General features: G+C 34.7%; 1 pseudogene; it reads left to right on the forward strand.

Annotated features, from left to right (window-relative positions):
* The first annotated feature begins 21,199 nt into the window (after positions 1-21,199).
* On the forward strand, positions 21,200-26,567 carry LOC127544124 (LIM and calponin homology domains-containing protein 1-like; annotated as a pseudogene).
* The last annotated feature ends 288 nt before the right edge of the window (positions 26,568-26,855 follow it).

Consider the following 26,855-nt stretch of genomic DNA (forward strand, 5'->3'; position numbering starts at 1 on the left):
TTTAGTGCTACACAGAGGAATTAGAGAAAGGAATATGCATTTATTAAGCATCTATTGAGTACCCAGATTGTACTAAATGCTCTACAAATATTATTTTAATCAATCTTCACAATAATTATGGGAAGTGGATGCTATTATTATTTTCTCTTTACAGTTGAGGACACTGAGATAGTCAAAATTAAGTGACTTGTCCAGAATCACAGTGTTAGTAACTGTCGAAGCTGGATATAAACACAGATCTTTTTGATTGTAGGCTAAATGTATTATCTACTGAATATCCTAGCTTCTATGTTCTCAAAGAATAAATCCTTCTTTCACCATGATTGTTAAATTGCCATCCAGCCTTTCTAGAAGAACTTCACTCTCTCCTCCAGTCCCAGCCATTCCCTACCCCAATGCTAATCTATTTCCTGTGCTGTTCATAACTGTGGGGTAGTGTACATTTTCATTTTGGCATCTTACTGTGTTGAAAGATGTACACAATGAAGTTGAAGCTAAGTCCCTTTTATAACCAATGTTAGCTCATAATGATCACCATTTCCTTTTCTAAATATTTCAAATCCAGCCACACTTTTGCTAACATATTTGACTATTTTACTAGGTATTGATGGGAAGCTCATGAAGCTATTGTTGATGATATCTGTCTTTCTCCTTCCTTTTAAAGTCAAGACTGATCCCATTTCTACATACCAGCTCACTCTTTCAGCTAATAAAAATTACATATTTCAAGTATTAAACTCCAACTGGTGAATTAGATTACTCAGGAAGTAACTGAAATACTATAAGTTGATTCACAAGTGCTTATTTAGTGGTAGAGTTTATAATTGGGTACATTTTTCTAAGGCTTAAATTTGTCTAGCTGTTGCACTTTAATCATAGCCAATTGGATAATGAGCTAATTAAATTTGGAGCAAATTAGCTAATAAAAAGATGTTATTTTCATAGCCAAACCACTCTGGCAAACAACCCTAAAAATATAAAATGTGTTTTCTTTGTTAGTGACACAGGTCAGTAGGAACATCCTGCAGCATATTAGAAATATGTTCCAGCCAATTTGGTGAGCTTGGTGGCTTGCTTCTGTGGTTACTTGTTCACCAAGATGTCAGATTCCAAGTTTAGACTATGTAACTGGATCCTCATTGGTAATCTTGTTGAAAACAAATAGGATAAAAAGGATGGTTGCTACATCCAATCTTATTTTTCTTTTTTCTAGAAAATTCAAAACACCCTGTAGGTATATAAAACGCAAAGGAGAAAACAGTTCTATCATTTCCCTGGAGAATCCATTCCCCAGAAATGATAAACAGAGATTATCTGGACATTTTGTATTGAAGGGCTACAAAGATCCTTATCTGAAGTTTTATATTAACCACATTCAAGAAGGGAGTTCTTATTGATTAGTCAATGAATGTTGGCCTCAGCAGACTTTGTCATCTCTTCTAAAGTCACTTCTGGTCATTCACTCACTAATGCATCCTCACTTTTACCCCCTCTCTTTATTTCCTTCCCTCATTCATGCTTTGTGTTATAAAAATCTGAATTTTGAATGTAATGTTCTTATGCCATCTGGAAAAATATGTAAGAGGAGTAAGTGACAAAGACCATATAGATGATACTTGTCAGTAATCAAGATATAGAAATTATAGGACTTTATATTTAAAGTTGGAAGTTATCATTGCATGTAATTCAAATCTTTTATTTTACAGCTGAGGAAAAATTCTGGAACGATTTTCCCAATGTCACACAGATAATAAATGACAATTTACTATGAGAATGGACAATTTGGAATTCAAGCAATCATACACAAAAAGAATAGAGCTGGATTAATTTACAATACAACAAAATCTTAGGACCCAAAGAAGTAGCACAAAATTGGTTGGAAGAGCAGATTCATGGTACATATGTAAATAAATAATAAAACAGAAATCAAGGATATCAGATCATCTAACTGAATCAATCTGTTTTCCCAAAGCTTAGAATTTATTATAGCATCTGTTTCCCCCACCACTCCCATCCTAAATCAATTTTTTGGTCAGTCAATAAATAAACATAAATACAAACTATCCTAATACCAGGCATTGTACTAAGTGTTAGAATACCAAAAAAAGAAAAAAAAAAAGAAGCAGCAAAATGAGCTCCTGGCCTAACCATTACAAATTAGATCACAAGTTAGGTTTTCACTTTGCCAGGCCCCATTCCTGTCCAAGATGACAATTGTACTCCTACAAATTATTAGAAAATCATAATCAGTTACTGGGAAACTTATGTGATATTAGTAATTTCTTTTCAAGCCAGATAATCAGTCCCAGAGCTAATCCAATAATCCAAACCAAAAAAATTATTTAAAATATAGTTTGTGCAAAGCACTATGTTGAGTATTGTAGATACAATTAATAAAAAGAAAGACAGCCCAGTACTTGCCCTCAAGAAGTTTTCAAGCTAAACAGGGAGACCACAAATCAAAAGAGGTAAAAGGAGTGTTGGACATGAAGAATAGACAGCAAGAGATAATCATTTTTCCTGGAGCTGAAACCAGATAGGATAGCAGAAAAAAAAAATGGAACAAGCTGAGTCTAATTTCTGTATGGGAAGGAAGAATTTGTTACTCTGCTCTCCAGTCCTTCAATCAATCAAGGCTTGAGTTAGCAGCATGGTTGAGTTTAGCAGTGATGTGCTTGATCAGGGAGGGACATCTTGCTCTTGGTAATTGAGATGAGGCAGGAAAGCAGAGGCAAAATAGAGGTAGCAGAAGAGAATACAGAAATGTTCAATATTTGTTGTACATTGCCCTTATATTTTATTTTAAAATAGATAAAAAGGAGTACCCGTAGATATATAAATTCCTTCCTTGTCTGGTTCAATTTATCTTTCCAGATTACTTAATTATAGACCCAAATCAAACTGCTCTTACTATTTCTTGCATATGACACACGTGTCAAATCCATGTCTTTGCATGGGTTATTTCCCATGAAATCTTCCTTACTCTGTCAACTTATTTGATCTTTTCATTCCCTTGAAGGAAGACTCATTTCCATTTATTAGTGTCTTCCCATTATCTTTGTATATATTTTGTGAACTACATTTTCCCTATAAGGTCAAGGATAGTTTCATTTTTTGTTAGGGCCAGAACTCTGTTCCTGAAACAAGGATTCTTACAAGGTATTAATTCAGTGGAATTGATAAGACAATGGTTATAGCATCTGTCTAGTTTAGCATGGTGATTAATAGTTCTCTAGTTCAGTATATGTACTTAATACTTAATATAGTTCTACAAGATTCACACCTACGATGATGTAATTATAATAGGGCATATAAGCTGGGACAAACCCAGCCAGAGTCAGAATTGGAGAAGACAGAGGACTGGACACAGGAGCTCAAGCTCTTGGAGCCAACGAGAGAGATTCACTCCTTCTCACACTACCTTGGTGGCTGACCTGTCCTCCTGCATTTCCTCCACAGAGCCCAAGCTAGCCCAGGCCCCAGGCAAGGACACAATAAAGAATTTAGACTTTAACACCTGGCTATTCTCCTGGTGATTGCTGAAAGGAAGGCTGCTCCAGAGACCTCCAGAAAACCAATCAAAACACACTACAATTTTTATTCTTAGGTATTCAGTACTTGGCATATAACAGTAGGAGCTTAATAAATACTTACTGAGTTAAATTTAAAAATACATGAATTTCTACATTTGATGAATTCAAAGTGAAGTGTAAAATGAAACTCAAGTTTCTTTCTTTCTTTCTTTCTTTTTTTTTTAATTATAACTTTTTATTGACAGAACATGCCTGGGTAATTTTTTTACATCATTATCCCTTGCACTCACTTCTGTTCCAACTTTTCTCCTCTCTTTCTCCACCCCCTTCCCCAGATGGCAAGCAGTCCTATACACGTTAAATATGTCACAGTATATCCTAGATACAATATATGTGTGCAGAACCGAATAGTCAAGAGTGATGTCTATTATGAAAATGAATTATTTGTCTGCCCAATGCAATCCCAAATTATTTTCTTTCTCCCTATATCTGTTCCTTTTGACAACTTTGTGTGTCTATGACACTAGCATTCAACATCTCCCATCCTCACTATGACTGAAATCTTGGGTTATCTTTAATTCTTCCCTATCCTTCACATTTTATTTTTCTCTTCACATCCATTAGCACTTCCTCTGCAGTTTCTCTGCCATCTGTCTTCCTCTACCTATTCTCTTTGCCACTCTTCTAATATGGTTTCTCTTTATCATTTGTCCTTACTATTATAAGAATTGGTGAAACAAAATGAACAAAAAAATGAACAAAACTGCAACCAAAAAAAAAAAAAAAAAACAAAACTCATAACAGACTAAGAGATCTTTCTTACTTCTTTCTCTCCAACCCATCTTTTGTATTATGTTCAGAATAATTTTCCTCATACATAGAGCTGGGGTCATTCATGACAAAAAACTCCACTGACTTCTTATTAACTTCTGCATGGTCTGAACTCCCTTGCTTGATATTCAAGGACCTCACAATTTTATTCTCCCTGATTTTTCCTGTATTATCTTACCTGATTCCTCTTTATTTTCTGTACATAAGCCAAATAGGACTTCCTTTTGCTTCCCTTTCTACTCAAAAAAAGAAAATCCCTGTACTTTCTCATCTTTTATTGTGCTCCTTATGCTTACCTTCTTCTCTTTGCCTAGTCAGTCTTTAAAATCCAATACAAATATAACTTCTTAGTTGAAACCTTCTGTAATGCCTCAGGCAAGTCATTCAACCCTGCCTATGCCAGTTTCTTTAGTTATAAAATGAAGGGCAGGTACACAATGACTTCTAATATCCCTTGCAGCCTAAAGTTATGATACTGAGACTTTTCCAAGTGAGGAAGAGTAACATTTCACTTTGAATCTCTCAGAAAGCACTTATTACACACTACAGATATGTTACATTATATTTATGAGGCATACATACAGCACACAGGCCCAATGGCAGGGACAGTGAGGAGGAAAAGTGAAAAAAGTGGGATGGGTAGTACTAAAGACTAGTTTTTCCAGCTATTTAACTTTTACCACAGCAGGCCCTGCTTCCTACATCTGGCACACTCCCATGTCTGGCCCCATCTTGCTATTGTCTAAGTGGATCCAATTTAATGTTGGTTTTATTAATCTTACTCTCTATAGTCAACACCCTCTTCTTTTACACTTCCACATGCTATTCCTGGCTACTTTCCTCCTTTTCTTCCTGGCTCTCCAAACCTAAAGGCATCCATAGAAGATTGTGATTTCCATCGCAAGGCTTATCCCATAGAGAGAGTGCTATAGTCCCAACTCCAATTCTCATTCATCAAAGCCATGTTGCATATTCCTTTTCATCTCTGTTTGCCAAACGTTCTGTTCCTGTTCTCTTTCTCTGAACTCATTCCAATGCATTTATCTTTCCAGCACTCATATGCCAAAAACTAACCTACTATTCTCAGCATGGTCAAGTAAGAATTCCATAGAATGATTTTATGATCTCTGTTTTTTATGATCTGGTGTGACACTTTGTTTTAATCAGTTTTTCCCTGCCTTGAGTTTTTTTTTTTCTTATGAATTCAGTTCAGACTGTTGATCTTTGTTACTTCAAAAGATTCATAATTTTATCATGATGGCTACTCAAATCAGAATATCTTCATGTTTTTAGTAAAGAGTTTCATGTGTATCTATTGACAAGGAAAATTATCACCTTAATTGTTAGTCTTTATTTCATCAAATATCTTCAAGGTTAACTAGGTTAATCAATAGAATTAGTACACAAAGATTTTCCAGTTTGTAAGAACATGTTGCTTTCATAACCTTCAAGAATCTAAATGAAATTCCTCACAGAGCCATAATCTGTGACATTTCAAGTGGAGGACATGGTGATAGCTTGGGAATAATGAGGGGGTGGGTTAGAAAGAACATACTATGACTTGGGATGTTGTCACAGGAGAGAACAATGGAAGGATAGAAATTAACTCTGTAATTCATCAAAGTATTTACTTTCTTTTTTTGTTGTCATTTGTAGTTAAAAGTATTTAATAGAAATAATCTAAGATGGGAAATAGTAGTAATTGAGATTATGGTTATGTGATAGAGAGAATACACAGGGACATCTGACAGTTGATGGTTAGAGTTGTTATCTCTAAAACAATGATTGCTTTAAGATGTCATTTCTTAAAATATGTCGCCTTTTCATTTCAAATATGAGATTTTATTCAATGTAAATTTAAGCTTATTTTTTTTTCCTCTCCATGAGGGTGAAAATTCCCACAAATAATTCAACAGAAACCCTCTGTAACAAGATTAAGAAGATCTTTGTTCATTTCTGGATATGTCTAATTATTTTAGCTACTGTCATCTCTTGTGGTTTGAGAAAACTACTGAGATTTTCTGGGTTTCTGTTCCATGTCCCCAATAATTATAATGTATATCTCTACATGATCATTCACTGGAATGGTAGGTTCTGTGAAATCCATTGGCTTACTTAATATTGATAAGCAGCATGTTATTGAAGCTCTTTGCCTTGGTAGATGTTGTCTTTCTAGAAAACAGTTATTGCTTGCGGTTTTTAATACCTTGATTAGCTAGATAATAACCAGTGATCACATAGCTATTATCTTGGCATCACAAATTAATCAAGGTAAAATCCATCTTTTCATGAGGAGTAGGGCTATGTAATCTTAGGCAAGCATTTAACTTTTTCTAGTCTCAATTTCATCACCTGAAAATGGTTATAAATAATACCTCATATTGTTAAAATACCATATTATAATTATCACATTGTTGCTGTTGTAAAAAAAAAAAGATAGAGCAAGGCAAAGCTTCTTAATCTTTGGCTTGCAGAATGGCAAATATTTAATCCATATCAGATTGCTTGCTGTTTTGGGGAGGAAGGAGGTGAGGGAAAGAGGGAAAAAAATTGGAACACAAGGTCTTACACAAAGGAATGTTAAAAACTATCATTACATGTATTTGGAAAAATAAAATACTATTGAAAAAATTCTCACTGTCTGTTGCAACCATATATGGGTTCTTGTAACTGAATGTGGGGAAAATGATGATTTATTATCAATAAATGTTTGATTTGTGTACCTATTTTACATATCAATATACCCTGGATTGAATAAAAATTTCTTGGGTAAAAAGGGGTAGAGAGTGGAGAAAAGTTTTCCTTTCCTTTCCTTTCCTTTCCTTTCCTTTCCTTTCCTTTCCTTTCCTTTTTTTTTTCTAAAATGAAAGAGTTGGATGAGATGACATTTCTATTTGACCTAAAGGTCAAATGATTATTATAATGTTTTGTCTTCATATGATTTCTTAACTTCTCACCATTTCCTTCTACCAGAAAAAAAGGTGGAAAATTTATCAGACATATAATTTTTGAAATATTTTTTCCTATTAATTTGAATAGACAATGATCTTCATTTCTTGTTGCTGTTGTTCAATTATATCAGATACAGCCAACTCTTCATGACCCTATTTTTTGGTCTTCAGATACTGGAGTGGTTTGCCATTTCTGTATCCAGCTCATTTTATAGATCAGGAACTGAAAGAAGTGACTTGCCTAGGGTGCCATAGCTCATAAATGTCTGAAGCTGGATTTGAATTGAGGAAGATGGGTCTTCTTGATTCCAAATTCATTTATCCACTGTACCACCTAGATGCTTCATTTCTTAAATTCTGAGAACTTCCTTTCAGTACTACATGATTTCTAGAGAAAACTTCTTACCTGAAGTCCCTTTGATGACTACCATGAAAAACTGGTCTCATTTCTTTTTTTAAAGAGCTTTGTGCCCCTTGTTCTCCTACCATATCCAATTTTACTTAGTGTTTTACAAAAGTCTGTTCTACAGACTTTTCTTTTGAATTACACTTTCATTTCCACTACTTTTCCCTGGGAAAACTTGGAGTGTTACATCAAAGTACCTTGCTGTTTTCACTTTTAAGTCTGAAAGGGGAATTAGATATCTGGAGCTCTATCACAATTGCATTGAATCCAGTTAATAGTTTATAACTTTCTAAAAATGTCAGGAGCTATATAATTTCTTTTACTTATACTTTGAGTAAATTTATAAGCTAAACACTTTAAAACAAAATCAACTCCACATTTCAACCAAAGGAAACGAACCATAACACAAGAATTTCAAGGGAAAAAAAATCATCACAACTCAAGATCATGTCCCAAATATGAAGTTCTTAGAGTCACTCATGGCATATTTATAGGGAATTTTTTTTATCAGGTTGTGCATATTGGTCAAGCTAGCTAGTGTCTCATTTCAACTCCTCTGAGTTTTGTGAGTTTCCATAGATGAAATATTAACTAATCATTGACCAACATTTAGTTATGAATTATTAAGTAGTTTAAAATAGAATGTTAAAGTGGGAATAGAGAAAGGCTGGGTTCAATTCCTATCTTTGTCTGATATTTACTAATTGAGAGATGCTGGAAGAGGATCTTGGTTTTGTCATCTGCAAAATGAGGGGGTTAGTTGGTCTTGATGACTACTAGGGTCCCTTCACATTCTAAATCTATGATGTAATGTACATCATTTGACACAGAAACACACTTTCCTTTGGACTTTAATTGATGCTTATTAGAATTATTTTATTAGAATGTGACAGTTTGTTCTTGTACAACTTTGAGAAGCCAGAGTGATCTTTACATTAGGATGAGACATTAAAGTAAGTGGGGTGGCTTTTAAAATTTAACTCCTCAAAAATAGTTCCCAGTGCTTTGCTCTGAAATTGCTAAAAAGAGGTTTTCATAGAGGATCTCATTAATTCCCGAGGCTCTCTGTGAGAAGGATATAAATGGCAAATACTAAGCTCATTTTATTAGTGGGGACATGGGACCATATGTGCCCAGAATTACAGGATGAGTCACGTTGGAAACTGGGAGTGGAGCCCAAGTATCTGGACTTATATGCATGTATTCCTTCTTTCTCTACCATGGACCTCCCTGATTCTGATAGGACCATATATAAATCTTTGTAGACATTCTTGCCATCAATGTCTAGTATGTTATTATCTGCTAGACTCCCAAGAATTAGAATGTATTTTATTGAATAGAAAGCAAGATACAACAACTACATTTATTCAATTTTTTTAATGATTGTGGAACAATAAAAATCAATATTATTTGCATAAAACACAACAAGGATTTTATATTCTCTTGGAAACTATGAAAAATAACAATTCACATTTATGAACATTGTAGATTATATTTTAAAGTTACCATAGACTTTATATATGTTATCTCTTTTGATCTTCACAATGAGTAGACTAGTTATAATTCTAATTCATAGATATGGAAACCAAAACCAAACTAGAGCCATTTGAATGATATACCCTGGGGCAGCTAGGTGGCACATTGGATAGAGCACCAGCCCTGAAGTCAGGAGGACCTGAATTCAAATAATTCAAATCTGGCTTCAGATACTTAATACTTCCTAGATGTGTGACCATAGGCAAGTCAACCCCAATTGCCTCAGCCTCCCCTCCCCCCCCAAAAAAAAAAGAAAAGAAAAGAAAAGAAAATGAATGATATACCCTTCAGTCAAAGGGTATGGTTTATGTAGCAGAGTAAAAAAAAAATTTTTAAATTTTATTTAATAATTACTTTATATTGACAGAATCCATGCCAGGGTAATTTTTTTACATTATCCCTTGCACTCGTTTCTGTTCCGATTTTTCCCCTCCCTCCCTCCACCCCCTCCCCTAGATGGCAAGCAGTTTTATATATGTTAGATATGTTGCAGTATATCCTAGATAAAATATATGTTTGCAGAACCGAACAGTTCTCTTGTTGCACAGGGAGAATTGGATTCAGAAGATATAAATAACCCGGGAAGAAAAACAAACATGCAGATAGTTCACATTCGTTTCCCAGTGTTCTTTCTTTTGGGTGTAGCTGCTTCTGTCTGTCATTTATCAATTGAAACTCAGTTAGAATATCGTATTAGAAACACTAGCCTCGGCAATAAGAGTCGAGAAAGATATAAAAGGAATTAGAGTAGGCAATGAGGAAACCAAACTATCACTCTTTGCAGATGATATGATGGTATACCTAGAGAACCCCAGAGATTCTACCAAAAAGCTATTGGAAATAATTCATAATTTTAGCAAAGTAGCTGGCTACAAAATAAATCCCCATAAATCCTCAGCATTTTTATACATCACCAACAAAACCCAACAGCAAGAGATACAAAGAGAAATTCCATTCAGAATAACTGTTGATACCATAAAATATTTGGGAATCTATCTACCAAAGGAAAGTCAGGAATTATATGAGCAAAATTATAAAAAAGTCTCCACACAAATAAAGTCAGACTTAAATAATTGGAAAAATATTAAGTGCTCTTGGATTGGCCGAGCGAACATAATAAAGATGACAATACTCCCTAAACTAATCTATTTATTTAGTGCTATACCAATCAGACTTCCAAGAAAATATTTTATTGATCTAGAAAAAATAACAACAAAATTCATATGGAACAATAAAAAGTCGAGAATCTCAAGGGAACTAATGAAAAAAAAATCAAATGAAGGTGGCCTAGCTGTACCTGATCTAAAATTATATTATAAAGCAGCAGTCACCAAAACCATTTGGTATTGGCTAAGAAATAGATTAGTGGATCAGTGGAAAAGGCTAGGCTCACAAGACAGAATAGTCAATTATAGCAATCTAGTGTTTGACAAACCCAAAGCCCCTAACTTCTGGGAAAAGAATTCAATATTTGATAAAAACTGCTGGGATAATTGGAAATTAGTATGGCAGAAATTAGGCATGGACCCACACTTAACACCATATACCAAGATAAGATCAAAATGGGTCTATGACCTAGGCATAAAGAACAAGACTATAAATAAATTAGAGGAACATAGAATAGTTTATCTCTCAGACTTGTGGAGGAGAAAGAAATTTGTGACCAAAGATGAACTAGAGACCATTACTGATCACAGAATAGAAAATTTCGATTACATCAAATTAAAAAGCCTTTGTACAAATAAAACTAATGCAAACAAGATTAGAAGGGAAGCAACAAACTGGGAAAACATTTTCACAGTTAAAGGTTCTGATAAAGGCCTCATTTCCAAAATATATAGAGAACTGACTCAAAGTTATAAGAAATCAAGCCATTCTCCAATTGATAAATGGTCAAAGGATATGAACAGACAATTTTCAGAGGATGAGATTGAAACTATTACCACTCATATGAAAGAGTGTTCCAAATCATTATTGATCAGAGAAATGCAAATTAAGACAACTCTGAGATACCACTACACACCTGTCAGATTGGCTAAGATGACAGGAAAAAATAATGATGAATGTTGGAGGGGATGCGGGAAAACTGGGACACTAATGCATTGTTGGTGGAGTTGTGAACGAATCCAACCATTCTGGAGAGCAATCTGGAATTATGCCCAAAAAATTATCAAAATGTGCATATCCTTTGATCCAGCAGTGTTTCTATTGGGCTTATATCCCAAAGAAATACTAAAGAAGGGAAAGGGACCTGTATGTGCCAAAATGTTTGTAGCAGCCCTGTTTGTAGTGGCTAGAAACTGGAAAATGAATGGATGCCCATCAATTGGAGAATGGCTGGGTAAATTGTGGTATATGAATGTTATGGAATATTATTGTTCTGTAAGAAATGACCAGCAGGATGAATACAGAGAGGCTTGGAGAGACCTTCATGAACTGATGCTAAGTGAAATGAGCAGAACCAGGAGATCATTATACACTTCGACAACGATATTGTATGAGGACATATTTTGATGGAAGTGGATTTCTTTGACAAAGAGACCTGAGTTTCAATTGATAAATGACGGACAAAAGCAGCTACACCCAAAGAAAGAACACTGGGAAACGAATGTGAACTATCTGCATTTTTGTTTTTCTTCCCGGATTATTTATACCTTCTGAATCCAATTCTCCCTACGCAACAAGAGAACTGTTCGGTTCTGCAAACATATATTGTATCTAGGATATACTGCAACATATCCAACATATAAAGGACTGCTTGCCATCTAGGGGAGGGGGTGGAGGGAGGGAGGGGAAAAAAATCGGAACAGAAATGAGTGTCAATATAATGTAATTATTAAATAAAAAACTTAAAAAAAAAAAAAAAAAAAAAAAGAAACTCAGTTAGGTCTCTTTGTCAAAGAAATCCACTTCCATCAAAATATGTCCTCATACAATATCGTTGTTGAAGTGTATAATGATCTCCTGGTTCTGCTCATTTCACTTAGCATCAGTTCATGTAAGTCTCACCAGTCCTCTCTGTATTCATCCTGCTGGTCATTTCTTATAGAACAATAATATTCCATAACATTCATATACCACAATTTACCCAGCCATTCTCCAATTGATGGGCATCTATTCATTTTCCAGTTTCTAGCCACTACAAACAGGGCTGCTACAAACATTTTGGCACATACAGGTCCCTTTCCCTTCTTTAGTATTTCTTTGGGATATAAGCCCAATAGAAACACTGCTGGATCAAAGGGTATGCACAATTTGATAATTTTTTGGGCATAATTCCAGATTGCTCTCCAGAATGGTTGGATTCATTCACAACTCCACCAACAATGCATCAGTGTCCCAGTTTTCCCGCATCTCCTCCAACATTCATCATTATTTTTTCCTGTCATCTTAGCCAATCTGACAGGTGTGTAGTGGTATCTCAGAGTTGTCTTAATTTGCATTTCTCTGATCAATAATGATTTGGAACACTCTTTCATATGAGTGGTAATAGTTTCAATTTCATCCTCTGAAAATTGTCTGTTCATATCCTTTGACCATTTATCAATTGGAGAATGGCTTGATTTCTTATAAATTTGAGTCAGTTCTCTATATATTTTGGAAATGAGGCCTTTATCAGAACCTTTAACTGTGAAAATGTTTTCCCAGTTTGTTGCTTCCCTTCTGATCTTGTTTGCATTAGTTTTATTTGTACAAAGGCTTTTTAATTTGATGTAATCGAAATTTTCTATTTTGTGATCAATAATGGTCTCTAGTTCATCTTTGGTCACAAATTTCTTTCTCCTCCACAAGTCTGAGAGATAAACTATTCTATGTTCCTCTAATTTATTTATAATCTCGTTCTTTATGCCTAGTTCATAGATCCATTTTGATCTTATCTTGGTATATGGTGTTAAGTGTGGGTCCATGCCTAATTTCTGCCATACTAATTTCCAATTATCCCAGCAGTTTTTATCAAATAATGAATTCTTTTCCCAGAAGTTAGGGGCTTTGGGTTTGTCAAACACTAGATTGCTATAGTTGACTATTCTGTCTTGTGAACCTAGCCTTTTCCACTGATCCACTAATCTATTTCTTAGCCAATACCAAATGGTTTTGGTGACTGCTGCTTTATAATATAATTTTAGATCAGGTACAGCTAGGCCACCTTCATTTGATTTTTTTTTCATTAATTCCCTTGAGATTCTCGACTTTTTATTGTTCCATATGAATTTTGTTGTTATTTTTTCTAGATCAATAAAATATTTTCTTGGAAGTCTGATTGGTATAGCACTAAATAAATAGATTAGTTTAGGGAGTATTGTCATCTTTATTATGTTCGCTCGGCCGATCCAAGAGCACTTAATATTTTTCCAATTATTTAAGTCTGACTTTATTTGTGTGGAGACTTTTTTATAATTTTGCTCATATAATTCCTGACTTTCCTTTGGTAGATAGATTCCCAAATGTTTTATGGTATCAACAATTATTCTGAATGGAATTTCTCTTTGTATCTCTTGCTGTTGGGTTTTGTTGGTGATGTATAAAAATGCTGAGGATTTATGGGGATTTATTTTGTAGCCAGCTACTTTGCTAAAATTATGAATTATTTCTAATAGCTTTTTAGTAGAATCTCTGGGGTTCTCTAGGTATACCATCATATCATCTGCAAAGAGTGATAGTTTGGTTTCCTCATTGCCTACTCTAATTCCTTTAATATCTTTCTCGACTCTTATTGCCGAGGCTAGTGTTTCTAATACGATATTAAATAATAATGGTGATAGTGGGCAACCTTGCTTCACTCCAGATCTTACTGGGAAAGGTTCCAGTTTTTCTCCATTGCATATGATGCTTACTGATGGTTTTAAATATATGCTCCTGACTATTTTAAGGAAAAGTCCATTTATTCCTATGCTCTCAAGTGTTTTTGTTAGGAATGGATGTTGGATTTTATCAAATGCTTTTTCTGCATCTATTGAGATGATCATATAGATTTTGTTTGTTTGGTTATTGATATAGTCAATTATGCTAATAGTTTTCCTAATATTGAACAAGCCCTACATTCCTGGTAAAAATCCTACTTGGTCATAGTGTATTATCCTGGGGATGATTTTCTGTAATCTTTTTGCTAATATTTTATTTAAGATTTTAGCATCAATATTCATTAGGGAGATTGGTCTATAATTTTCTTTCTCTGTTTTCAGCCTACCTAGTTTAGGTATCAGTACCATGTCTGTGTCATAAAAGGAGTTTGGTAGGACTCCTTCAATCCCTATTTTTTCAAATAGTTTATTTAACATTGGAGTTAATTGTTCTTTAAATGTTTGGTAGAATTCACATGTAAATCCATCTGGTCCTGGGGATTTTTTCTTAGGGAGTTGATTGATTGTTTGTTCTATTTCTTTTTTTGAGATGGGACTGTTTAGGATATTTACTTCTTCCTCTGTTAGTTTGGGCAAGCTATATTTTTGGAGGTATTCTTCTATTTCATTTAAGTTGTAGAATTTATTGGCATAAAGTTGGGCAAAGTAACTCCTAATTATTGCTCTAATTTCCTCTTCGTTAGTGGTGAGTTCTCCCTTTTCATTTTTAAGACTAACAATTTGATTTTCCTCTTTCTTTTTTTTAATCAGATTTACTAAGGGTTTGTCTATTTTGTTGGTTTTTTCATAGAACCAACTCTTAGTTTTATTAATTAATTCAGTAGTTTTTTTACTTTCAATTTTATTGATCTCTCCTTTTATTTTTAGAATTTCAAGTTTAGTGTTTGACTGGGGGTTTTTAATTTGTTCCTTTTCTAGCATTTTTAGTTGCAAGCCTAATTCACTGACCTTCTCTTTCTCTATTTTATACAAATAGGCCTCTAGAGATATGAAATTTCCCCTTATTACCGCTTTGGCTGCATCCCATACATTTTGGTATGATGTCTCATTATTATCGTTTTCTTGGGTGAAGTTATTAATTATGTCTATGATTTGCTGTTTCACCCAATCATTCTTTAGTATGAGATTATTTAGTTTCCAATTATTTTTTGGTCTACTTCCCCCTGGCTTTTTGTTGAATGTAATTTTCATTGCATCGTGGTCTGAAAAGGATGCATTTACTATTTCTGCCTTACTGCATTTGAGTTTGAGGTTTTTATGTCCTAATATATGGTCAATTTTTGTATATGTTCCATGAACTGCTGAAAAGAAAGTGTATTCCTTTCTGTCTCCATTACATTTTCTCCAGAGATCTATCATATCTAACTTTTCTAGTATTCTATTTACCTCTTTGACTTTTTTCTTATTTATTTTGTGGTTTGATTTATCTAATTCTGAGAGTGCAAGGTTAAGATCTCCCACTATTATAGTTTTACTGTCTATTTCTTCTTTCAGCTCTCTTTATTTCTCTTTTAAGAATTTAGATGCTACACCACTTGGTGCATATATGTTTAATATAGATAGTGCTTCATTATCCATGCTACCCTTTAGCAAGATATAGTGCCCTTCCTTATCTCTTTGAATTAGATCAATTTTTGCTTTAGCTTGATCTGAGATCAGGATGGCTACCCCTGCTTTTTTGACTTCACCTGAAGCATAGTAGATTTTGCTCCAACCTTTTACCTTTAACCTGCATGTATCTCCCCGCTTCAGGTGTGTTTCCTGTAAACAACATATTGTAGGATTCTGGCTTTTAATCCATTCTGCTAACTGCTTCCTCTTTATGGGGGAGTCTACCCCATTCACATTTATGGTTAGAATGACCAATTCTGTATTACTTGCCATCTTAACCCCAATTTATGCTTTTCTCCCTTCTTTCCCCTTTACTCCCCTTCCCAGTATTAAGCTTGTGAGCACCACTTGCTTCTCACAGACCTCCCTTTTTAGTATCACTCCCCCTGCCTTAGAGTTCCTCTCCCTATCTTACCCCTTTCCCTCCCAGTTTCCATATTCCCTTTTCACTTTTCCCTTCTCACTTTTCAATGAGATGGGAGAAGTTTCACCATAGATTGAATATGTCTAAGATTTTTCACTTAAAGCCAATTCTGAAGGCAGTAAGATACCCACTATATTCATCCCCCTCCATTCTTTCTCTTGGATATAATAGGTTTCCTATGCCTCTTCATGAGATGTACTACCCCCACTTTACCCTTTTTCTGGTACAATGTCCTTTCCACATCAGTTTCTAGAACAAGGTATACATGTATTTTTTATACATCTGTATAGCCGAAATATAGTTCCCAAGATTAATCTTTACCTTTTTAGGTTTCTCTTGCGTTCTATATTTGTAGATCAAACTTTTTGTTAAGTTCTGGCTTTTTCATCAAGAATAGGTGAAATTCGCTTACTTCATTGAATGTCCATCTTCTTCCCTGGAAAAAGATGCTCATTCTAGCTGGGTAAGTTATTTTTGGTTGCATACCAAGTTCCTTAGCCTTTCGGAATATCATATTCCAGGCCCTTCGATCTTTTAATGTGGATGCTGCCAGATCCTGGGTGATCCTTATTGTGGCTCCTTGATACTTGAATTGGGTTTTTCTAGCCGCTTGCAATATTTTTTCCTTCGTCTGAGTGTTCTGGCATTTGGCCACTATATTCCTTGGTGTTTTGATTTTAGGATCCCTTTCAGTGGGTGATCGATGAATTCTTTCAATGTTTATTTTTTCCTCTGTTCCTATGACTTCTGAGCAGTTCTCTTTGATAATTTCCTGGAAAATAGTGTCCAGGCTCTTTTTTTCATCATGTTTTTCTGGGAGTCCAATGATTCTCAGATTGTCTCTCCTGGATCTGTTTTCCAGGTCTGTTGTCTTCCCCAGAAGGTATTTCACATTCTTTTCCATTGTTTGATTTTTTTGGATTTGCTTGACTGATTCTTCTTATCTCCTCGAGTCATTCAATTCCAATTGTTCAATTCTGATGTTCAGTGAAGTATTTTCTTCACTCACTCTTTTAAAATCTTTTTCTAATTGTCCCATTGAGTTCTTTTGTTCTGTGGAATTTTTTTCCATTTTTTGTTTTTTAGAGAGCTGTTTTCTGTTTCCAGTTCACCAATCCTATTTTTCAAGGATTTTTTTCTTTATCCACTCTCTCTTTAACTGACTTCTCCAGACTCTTTTGCCAAGCCTCCCTCTCCTTTTGCCAAGTCTCCCTCTCCTTTTCCCATTTTTCTTCTAGCTCCCTTGTGAGAGCCTTTTTAATTTCCCCCATGAGATTCATCTGTGCTGAGGAACAGATGATCTCCTCCTTTGGGGATTCACCTGGAGACTGTCTGTTTTTAGTCTCCTCAGGATTTAGAGTCTGCTCTCTATCTGTATAGAAGCTGTCAAGGGTTAAAGTCCTCTTCAGTTTCTTGCTCATTCTGTCTAATAATCAAAGACAAACTAGCAAAGAAAAAAGAAAAACACTGGAGTCTTTCTTTGGGGGAGGGGCTGGGTGGTGTTACCGAGCTTCCTCTACAGACTGTGGGGGGGGGGGGAGGGGGCAGCAGTGAGGCGCTAGCCCGACTGTGCTGTGCCTGCGCTCTGAGATCCCAGAGCGTGCTGAGACACTGTGGGGGGGGGGGGGAAGAGGGGGGGCGGCCAGGTCCCGGGAGACTCCAGCTGTTTGGGGTTGTATTCTTCACCCCCGATGTTTTTAGCTTCTCTGCTGGGCTGCTGACTTGCTGCCAGGGCAAAGTATCCAGTCCTGTAGCAAAGCTCTCCCTGCAGAGACAGCTGCGATCACTCCCCACCCCCTCTCCAGTCTGCTCCCATGCTCTCACTGCCGCTGCCCGCCGCCTGCGCCCGATCTAAACCCGTCCCAGCCCTCCAGTAAAAACAGACCTTTCTTGGCGAATCTCAAGGATGGCTTCTCTTGGTAACTATTTGTGGGTTCTTTTTCAGTCAAGCATTAATTCAGAGGCTTGTAATGAAATGGATAGTGAGAGAAAACGCGGAGCTACACAACTATGTGCCTCCTCTCCACCATCTTGGCCCGGAAGTCCCAGAGTAAAAATTTAAATATAAATTTACTGTTTCTTAGACTATTTAGCTTTTCAGGATACCAAGTTGCCCTTTTATGTATAAGATCATAGAAATTCAACTTGGGAAAAAATTAGAGATTATCTAGCCAACCCATTCATTTTAGAGAAAATTTTGATCCAGAATGGAGAAATGATTTGTCTAAAGTTAAACAGATAGTAAATAACTGATTTAAGTTCAAACTATGTTCTTTGATTCAATATCTAGTATGTTTTCAACTGCCCTATGCTTTTGTTTGAACTAATTCCATTCAGGTTTGATGTTGACATGAGAATTCAGTACTAAATATACAAAGATACATATACATACATGTAGTTCCCCTTCTGACACATATGGACACATACTGGTTCAATTACTTGATCCCTAAATACCCAAGACAAGAAGTGTAAAGCAATTGATTATTTGTGGTAGAGATTATTTTCTTATTAGGATTTCCTTATACAAATTCAATCACAATTCTATTATTAAAATTATTATAGCTTAAAGCTATTTTAAACTATTAAATGTTAAAAGTGCACTATGACTTCTGGGTTGCCTTGTACACACATAGTAGATCATTTACATACACATATACTAGATGGTTAAAATACAATTTTAAAATTATGCATGTATATATGTATGTATGTTTATATACAACTATATGTAATATATATATATATATATATATACACATATAAGCACATATTTGTGATATATACATTCTGTGTGTGTGTGTGTGTGTGTGTGTGTGTGTCACATTCTGAGACAAAACAAATGTGAATATACTTTTATATCTAGGAATTTTGGATTTGCTAAATGATTTATATGCATGTTTGGTATTCATTGATTTAGATGTGAAATGAATGATTTAAGTTCAATATCCTCATTTTGTGAATAAGAAATTAAGGCCCAGAGATAAATGATATTTTTCCAAGGTTAGATGGGTAAATAGATTGAGTTAATCCCTAGAAAACATTAGCCAGAATCCTGTTATCTATTCACATTACCTCTCTCTCTTTTTTTCTTTTTTCTTTTTGCAGTGCTCAATCTCAGGTATTGGTGATCTCCCATTTATAAGTTCCAGTCAAAAGGAATTCTTAGAGAAAATGAAACTCCACTTTTTGAACTAGAAACTTATCCAAGCTGAATAGTTGAATTGCATGTAAGGCTGCATTTAATTTGGTGGGTCAGATATATTCTGAAAACCAAGATCAAAAAAGTGAGTTCGATGCTATTTCTCTATTTGTTCCTAAAGTGAAGTTAAAACTAAAGGCATGGCCTTTGTTGTTTAGTTACATGATGCTTTGGCAATGGTGCTTAAATAACTGAATAGTACAATCTTTGATTTTTCCCAGTCTCTTGATTATCACAAATTCTCATTTAACTCAAACATTTTAACATAAAGTAAGAACAAAAAAGGCTCTTTGGACAGTTTAAATTGCTTTTAGAGGAGAAGCACTAGCAGTGAAATGGCCAAACTATCTTCCCTCATCAGACTTCTTTGTAATCTGAACAGATTTGAACCTGAATATGTTACAAAGGCAAGTTTGTGTAACTTTATCATTGAAATCTATCCTGGTTTTAAAACCATTACTGGGGCCTAGGAGTATTATGAATTTAAAAAAAAAAATCCTGGATAATAAGAAAGGGTGGTATTGGGTTACATCTTGATGGATAATTTTACATCATTTAACTGATTATTTCACATTTTGTAGGAGTCAAAGAGAGGCAGGGCAGAAGGTGCTTCTAATGTCACTCATGCTTTCTAACTAACACATCCCTAAAAATTGTGGTACTTTTCAGTCTAGTAAAAAAAAAAAAAACCACCAAAACTTCAAATATCAAACATATCTGGTAAAGCCATTAATGTTCTGTCATTCCTTTTTCCTCTTTATTATTTTGCACCTGAACTTGATGATTTCTTTCAGGTGCAACTATTGCTAAAATGGCAAATTGAGCCATTGTAGGGTCTTGCTTTGTTGATCCATTAGAAACATCGTGATTTAAGGACAAAATTAGGTGTCAGTAAATATAGGAAGAAATGATTCAGTCTGAAAATATCTTTCCATCCCTATCTGCCAAATCCTTTACTGAGAAGCCCCAAATTGTAAAATATCTCATGGAGAAAGTTGGTTTAATTACAAAGCATAGGGCATAAATTGGGCAGAACTACTACTGTAAATAAAAACTGGTTCCCACATTCAAGCAAAACAGCCTAATACAGATTGTTCCACCTGTTTTTAAAAGCCCTGAATAATCCATCTCTAACTTTTACTTTCCAGCCAAACTGAACTGAACTGCTAACTGCTTCTTAAAATTGGCCTGGTTTTTCTTATTCCATATTCCTAGAATGCTCCTCCCTTTGTGGAACACTTCATCTTCAAGATCAAGCTATTCCTTCCTTTAGGACCTTTCCCGACATTTCCTTCTTCCCTAGCTAAGAGAAATCTCTTCCTTTTCAAAATTTCAGAATATTTTGTGAAGCTCCTTTTTGCCTCTCTCATACACTGTGTCCATGAATTTAGGAAAGAAGGAAGGAAGAAAGGAAGAAAGGAAGGAAAGAGGGAGGGAGAGAGGAAAAGGAGGGAAAGAGGAAGGAGACAGGAATGGAGGTAAGGAAGGAAGGGAGGAAGGAAGAAAGGGAGAGATGAAGGAAGAAGGAATGAAAAAAGTATTTATTAAATACCCACCATGTGCTAAGCACTATACTAAATCTCTTTTCTATATACTCATTCATATTTTAAGGTTCTCATTTAGAAGATGATATGATTCATAAATTTAATTTATGATTTTCTGACAGTTAAGTGATATATCTTCTTTGTTTATCTGCCTGTTAGATTTATCCAGTTCTAATAGAAGAACATTATTATCAACAATGTCATTTTGTAATTCAGATAATTTTCCCTGTATGAATTCAAATTTTATACCTTTTGCTGAATATCTGCACAATGTTGATATTATTTTTTTGATGGCTCCTTTAAGGATGAGGTAATTTGAGGGTGTACTGGAATTAACTCAGACTGAATCATGAAATGTAAAAATTTTTCAAAGTGAGATTATCACTTAGGAAATCAGCAAATACTAAGAACTAGTCCTGATTTTTTATTTGATTTTTTTGGACTTAAGAATGATAAAACATTTTAATAACACAGATTAAACTATAAAGAAAAAAATCATATGTGCTTATTTTTAGGTTAGTTAAGGATTAACAAAAGGTTAGATAATCACTGTAGATGTATCTCGCTTGCTGCACCCCTCCTCTACCCACTGACCACAGATACAGACACTCATACACACACCTTGCCTCTTGTGGACAATAGGACTGATAATATACATAGGTACAGCCAGTGAAGCTTTCTTCAAGTACATTGTTTCTCAATAAACAAATTCTATGCTTAGGAAGTAGCATGTCTCATTGTTTATATGCCCAGGCAACTAATCTCAACCTTATTAAAATTATATAATAGTTCTTTTAAAATGCAGTATTCTTGCTCTCCAGCCTTTCTAGTCAGTAATGTTTGAAAACATGGTAAATTCATTGTCCATAAAATTGAGTCTTTTAATAAAGACGAAAAATTTAAATGGTGTTTTTTATATAGTGAGTCATATTTATGTACCCTTAATACATTTTTATTTGTTCTTCCAAAATTGGGCCTTTGTGTTTGAATGAACAGAAAGGACAAAAAAAAAAAATGACACCACATTACTGAAAGAATAACAACAACAACCAAAAAAAAAAAAAAAAGTCTTCATTTATAAGGGACTCATGAAATTTAAAGTATGAAGCACAAATTATACTCTGTAAGCTTGGGCATGCATATTTTCATATTTTTATTTAGCTGACATATTTTTATTAGTTAGAATGAGAAACAACAGTTCAATAGCCCACATAAAACATTGGAATCCCCAAGATAGTAAAAGAACAAGAGATATGCCTCCAGCATGTTGGATAACTCCTCTTTGGAGGATTTATGAAAAAACATGTCTAAGAACTGTTCTGAATAAGAAGGCACAAAAGTGTTAGCAATTACATAATGGTAAGCAGTATTCACAGAAATTAAATTATAGCTTTATACAAATATGCCAAGATAATGTCTTTTAAACTTTAGAAATGATTCCATGTCCATACTCCTAGAATGTTTATCTTCATTTGTCAATAAGATACTAGAAAGAAAAGTCTGAAAAGAATTTCAGAGTTTAGGTTCTTAGTATTTTCAGCAATTTTGTCCTAGGAGATGATGAAGTCTCTTTTTCTAGAATGAAAATACATTTATAATATGTGTCCCATACAATGGTACTCATGGTACTTGTATTTTTAATTTTAAAAATCTAATTATGTTTTATTATATAACCATAATATCTCATGCATTCTTTTGTCTCCCATTAGCGGAGAGATATTACATATAACAAATAGTATTGGGTTTTTGTAGAGAAGAAAAAACAGATTAGCATAATTGATTAAGACTTTGAAAAAGACCAAAAAATAAAGTACAATTTGTTAACAACTCTTTACCAAATCTTGATTCTCAAGTGGAATCTAATAGCAATGAGAAGTCCCCTGCAAGTACACCTTGATTCAACTTTTGGGCATGGGATCCAGAGGAGGAGCGCCATCGACAGGAGAAATGGCAACCTGAACAGGAGCGTTTGTTGCAGGAGAGATACCAGAAGGAACAGGACAAATTGAAAGAAGAGTGGGAGAAAGCACAGAAAGAAGTGGAAGAAGAAGAGGGTAGATATAATGAGGAGAAACGCAAGATCATTGAAGACACTGTGGTTCCCTTCTCAATTTCTTCCAGTTCAGTTGACCAGATTTCTACCTCCTCGTCTAGAAGGAAATGGGCCTGTGAATAAGATGAAATTGGAAGATTCTAAAGAGGAAGGAAAAAAGCAAAGACCGCTGTGGGAGGAAGAAAATGACTTGCTGCTGAAGAATAAGAAGACTGGTGTTTTAGAGGAAATGAAGAGTATGCCCAGGTGATCCCAGCATATCTGGAGACCTCTGTACCAAAAGGAATTCATCAGGACCATCAGTTGTCAACAGCTGGACTTGGTACACCAGACCAAAGGCTGAACTTAGAATTATCTCAGCACACATCATGGAATCAGCCATGGTCCCCTACGCCATCCCGTGCATTAGAAGATGTGAAACAGAAAATGCTCCCAATGGATCAAAACATCAACCATCAGCTTGCCTCTCCCAGTGAGAGAAAGAAGACTAGCCCTCATGAGAATTTCAGAGTTGGACAGTTATCTCCATGCACTCCCACCCCTCTCCTTCTTTTCATATATCTTAATTTGAATCCCATTCATTTTTATAATTTTATAACATTTACTTTTTATTTTTGGTGTGTTTTTTTCTGATGTATGTATGTTGTTTTCTTGTCTTTGCTTCTTTGTTCTGCAATGATGCCTTTGGAGCTTTCCATTTTTTCTGCATTCATAAAAGACACTATTAAAAAAAAAAAAAAAGCACAATAGTATTCCAGTACATTAATGTACCACAGTTTGTTTAACCATTCCCCAAATGGTATGCATGTATACTGTTTCCACTTCTTAAATATCATAAAATATGCTGCTCTAAATATACTGGAGTATATGGAGACTTTTTCTTTATTAATGACTTCCTTGCGTATAATAGTGGCAATGAGTCTCTATTTCAATGGGTATAAACATTTTAATTACTTTATTTTCATAATTCCTGTTTTCTTTTTCACAGCTCCACCAATTATGTATAAGTTTCCCTATCATGCCACTACTTTTCCAATACTGAGTAGTGTTACTTGTTGTCATCTTTGTCAATTTTCAGGATGTAAGGTAAAAATCTCAGGGTAACTTTGATTTGCAGTTCTCTTGTGAGTGATCTGGAGCATTCTTTCACATAGTTGTAAATACTTTACCATTCTTTTGAGAACTGTTGTATATTTTGACCACTTAATTATTGAGAAATTATTAGCTAGTTAGCCAGCTATATGCAAATATGCTTACTAAATATACTTTGATATATATATGTACATTCATGCATATAATCTAAATGATTATAACATATATGTGTATATATAATATATAAATATGCTTAGATATATTTATACAGCTACCTCAGATATCAAAGCCATCATCAGACAAATTTGATAAATTTCTTCTTTCAATGTGGCCACTTCCATGCTTATTCTTGGTAAATTACTTTTATCTTTATAGAAGTTTTTCATTTTTATGTACTCAAAAAAATTACACCTTTTCCCCATAGCTATGAATAGATGGTCTGTTTCTTTTCTGGATTTAAAAAAATATATATATAATATATAATATATAATATTACAAGCAATTTCCCCACTTTACTCTGCCATCTTGGCCCCACCCCTGGAACCTCTCAGGAAATTTTTTTCTTGCTAATTTTCTATCTATTTTATCAAACAATGATCTATTGAATTCCATTGTTTCTGATTTTCCCTTATCTAGTCTATCTCATTAATCTATTTCTCTGTTTTTCAACAAATAGTGCATAGTTTTCATGACTACTATTTTATATGGTTTGAAATCTTGGGTGTGCTATTCTCCTTCATGCTTATTATTTTTTTTATTACTTCTTTTAATATTCTCAACATTTAATTCTTTAAAATACCTTTTTATTAATATTTTATCAAATTCTACAATGCTTTCATGTTCACTCTTTTCTCTTTGTATACATTTAGAAAGAAATTTCTTACCAGTCATTCTGATGATGTTGCTATTCTTGGCTGCTGCATTATGTATTCCCTCCTATATTTCTATTTTTTAGGGGTATTTGAAAGCAAATAATCTTTTCAGGATTGGTTTTCTTCCTAAGAATATTTCAAATGCCTTTTTATTATTGAAGCCCATCTTTTGTCATTTATGGTTAAGCTCAGATTTGCAGGGCAGGTCACCTTGGACTGCATTCTGAGCTCCATAGCCATTCAGAAAACACAATTCCATTCCCTCCTGCATTTTTTGATGGATGTAGAATAGCTTTATATTATTTGAATTTCTTTTTCTTTGTTTTTGAGGTAGTTTCCTGCTTGCTTGCAGAAATAATTGTTTCTGAAATGAATTGTTAAATTTCACCACTATGTATCTTGTAGTATGAAGATTTTTGTTTTATTTTATTCTGAAAGTGATCTATGGATTAATTCCATTGGTATTTAATTTTCTATATCCAGAAGTTCTGGGCAGTTATGTATTATTTCCTTCATTACGGTGTTAGGTTTTTTATCTTGTTAAGTTCTGGGAGATCTATAATTTTTGGGTTGTCACTATGTATCCTGACTTCTAATTCAGTATATTTTACTTAGAAAGTGAGAATATTTTCTTTCAGTGTTATTGTTTGTTGATTGTACTTCTAGATTTTGTCATTTGTATATATTTTAATTCCCAATTTATTGTTCTTTTATTTATTTTTATGACTAGCCATTGCAGATTCCAGTTCTTCTATTTTATTCATTACATTTGTGGTACACAGCAAATTCTGTCTCAAATTCTATTCCCTTAATTTTCATTTCTCTTAATATTTTTCAGGATCAGTGTGTGTTCTCACATTCAACAGGATTTTTTTTTTCTGTCATTAAGTGTTCAATCATTTTTCTTTGTTTTTGCAGTATTTATTCATGGGTGTCCCAGTTTGTTTACTAGATCTGGAGGCCATATTTCTTTTGTCTGTTAATGTTTTCCTTTTTGAGTTATCTGCTTATGTTCAAGGACTTTTAGTTTGCTTCTTCTGGAGATCTTGGTAATTTTAGTTTTTCCCCACTCTACCCTACCTTGTTTACCCACATTACTTTCCTTTCTGATTGACTATCTTTCCTCTGATGGTTTTTTGGGATCCAAATCTCTAATCCTCTCAACCACCTCCCACATGACATATTAACATTGTTCTTTATTGCAAATGACTTTTGGGACTAGAGAACTGACCTCACTCAACTCTATGCTGAGGCTTTGTGAAGTGCTATATACCACCCCACATATTGTGTCCTTTTTCAGTGTTCTGTCTAGTTCACTCTGTTCCTTTGTTCTCCAACTCTGTATGGCACTTCAGAGAATTGCTCTACTGGTGCTCTGAGTTTGGTTTTTGTCTCTGAGGTTCTGTGAGGAGGGGCTGATTGGAATGTAATGTGTTGAGCACTATTTTAAACTCATACACATGTCCTCTCCATTTCTTCTCTCTGTTCCTGGCTCTTCTGCAAATATCTTTTGCAACACAGAATGCAGCAACCCAGTTGGCACTGGCTGTGTGTCCCCAGAGATTAAACCATGCTGGCTACCTATTCAGGCTGGAGGAGACTTCTGCAGGCAGGGGCCAAGATTTCCAAGGCAGGGAGACCAGAGTATGGAGCTGAGTTCTGTTGGGAGTAGATGTGCTGTGCAGCATAGCTGTCAGTAGTGTGGGGAGTAGGAAAGGGGTGATGGGAAGTTCAGTATAGACAGTGGTTCATTCTGTTGTTTGATTCTTTTTTATTTTCTTTTGAATTTCAAATGTCCTAAAACATGGAAACAGCTAAGATTTCTTTCTTTTTGGTGAATAATTTCTTTCTTCCTTTCTTCCTCCCTCCTTCCTCCTTCCCTCCCTTTTTTCTCCCTCCTTCTCTCCCTCCCTCTCTTCCTACCTCTCTTCCTCTTTTCTCTTT

Source organism: Antechinus flavipes, chromosome 1 (assembly GCF_016432865.1).
Source record: "Antechinus flavipes isolate AdamAnt ecotype Samford, QLD, Australia chromosome 1, AdamAnt_v2, whole genome shotgun sequence".
Lineage (NCBI taxonomy): Eukaryota > Metazoa > Chordata > Mammalia > Dasyuromorphia > Dasyuridae > Antechinus > Antechinus flavipes.